General features: G+C 33.2%; 1 long non-coding RNA gene across 1 annotated transcript; it reads right to left on the reverse strand.

The window, feature by feature from the left end:
* Positions 1–353: 353 nt before the first annotated feature.
* Positions 354–1,401, reverse strand: LOC107710989 (uncharacterized). Its single transcript, XR_001636657.1, has 3 exons — positions 1,204–1,401; positions 971–1,022; positions 354–585 (listed from the first exon to the last, which is right to left on the reverse strand). It is a non-coding gene; the product is annotated as an uncharacterized LOC107710989 (long non-coding RNA).
* Positions 1,402–1,906: the final 505 nt, after the last annotated feature.

Here is a 1,906-nt window from a genome sequence, read left to right on the forward strand (position 1 = left end):
TGTTTAATGCAATGATGGATAGATCAGTGATTCCAAACCATCTTCCATCTTGGAAACCACTAACCTAGACCTTGAAATCTATTTGTGGATTATGTAACTATAATAATATCTGTCAAATAAGTGACTTATAATGAAAAATCGAATCAGAAATAAAACTGTGTACTATATAAATAGATCTCACAATGTAATTCAACACCTGGCCTGCGCTAGTTGTTTCTATACATTATTTTTATACCAGATGAAGGGAATGTACCACAAGTGTAATTTCTGTTCAAACATAGAAGATTATTTTATGAGCATATAGCATAACAGTTGTTCATCAGTAATAATGAATGATACAGTTTAAAGCCTATAATGACAAAGTATCATATATGACCCCTTTAAGTATCTGACTTACCTGGATAACACATTGGGCAACACTTTCCATTAATTTCATATTCTGCATTATTGCATGCTGCCACACAAAGCACAATCCTCACGAAGAGGACAGGAAGCAATTTTGATAGATTATAGAATATACACATATCTGGGAACTAAATAAATCATCTGCAGAGGTGGTCATTTTGCGCTTTTTGTTTCATGGAGCTGAAAAAGAGATTTTGTGTTAGATGGCTTTCAGAAAAATAGACAGAAATAAATTGTGCCAGACACTTTTAAATCCATTTTACTAAAATGTATGGGCCTCAAAACTAAACACCAATTATGCATTGACTCATTATTTTATACATTAATGCACCAGCAGGTGGCATGCCAACTCCTTAAGACAAGGGGAATGACAATTTACAAAATGCATATATTTCATATTATACAACATATATTTATGAATTCAAATTTAATTAACATTTGAAGATGCTGTATAACTCCATTCACTACATCTTATCAAAAGACAAAACTGCTCTAAATATAGTTAAATTATAATATAGTTAATTATAAGTGAGAGGAATACAAAGGAAATGTATTATATAAATACCAGATGAATCATACAGCAATCTCACATGGGTTTGCAGGTAAAACTCCCATATCTGTACCAAACAGAAATGTGGGTGAGTGAAGTACTGTGAAGGTTTGAAATAAATTAATTATTTAAATCACAAATAACTATAAAAACATAAAATGTTCAACATTTACACTTCATGGTGCATAATGTTTATCTATGCTTTAGCCAATCAGAATACTGAAACTTGAAGTAATGACATAGCTTACTGATTTCTGTTAGAGTATAACTGCTGCTGTATTTGATGTATGGGGACAGCAGCCTACAAACTCCTTGCTGAGAATTGAAGCCGACTTCTGCTGATGAAACTACAAACAAAAGTAGTTTAAGTAAATTTTTCCTCGACTGATTACATCTCTGATTCCTGGTCTTCATTCATCATAACTGGTCTACAGGTCTTATCTGTACTTCCCTACACAGGTTTGGAATGACTGCTAATGAAAAACTCCTTGCTGAGTATTGAATTTAGTTTAACACAAGTATTTTCGACCTTCCACCTCGCCCTGCAATTTAAACAAGAATCTGGACTTTTATGTAAATGCATTCTGTTATAATTACTATATTAATTACTATAATTACCATTTTACAAAAGGGACACAGAAAACGCAAGGAAGGTTACACATGACTACACGTGGCAAGGACAACAATCCGTGACCATTGTTTGCTATTCTGAAAACTTTGCTTTCATTTTTAAATCTTGTGCAATATATTTTTACTTGTGTTTTTAAATGTTGTTTTCATGCTTGTTATTTTTTTATCCGTGACTGCAATACTTTAGGCGCGATTCTGATCCCATAAACTGCTCCCCGTGTGCCGCAGCATAAATGGCTGCCCACTGCTCCGGGCGGCAAATATAAAACACACCTACGGTAACTTGAACTTTAACCTAAAATTTACTGGTTTTGATAATTA

Source organism: Sinocyclocheilus rhinocerous, unplaced genomic scaffold (assembly GCF_001515625.1).
Source record: "Sinocyclocheilus rhinocerous isolate Xijiao unplaced genomic scaffold, SAMN03320098_v1.1 scaffold29193, whole genome shotgun sequence".
Taxonomy (NCBI): domain Eukaryota; kingdom Metazoa; phylum Chordata; class Actinopteri; order Cypriniformes; family Cyprinidae; genus Sinocyclocheilus; species Sinocyclocheilus rhinocerous.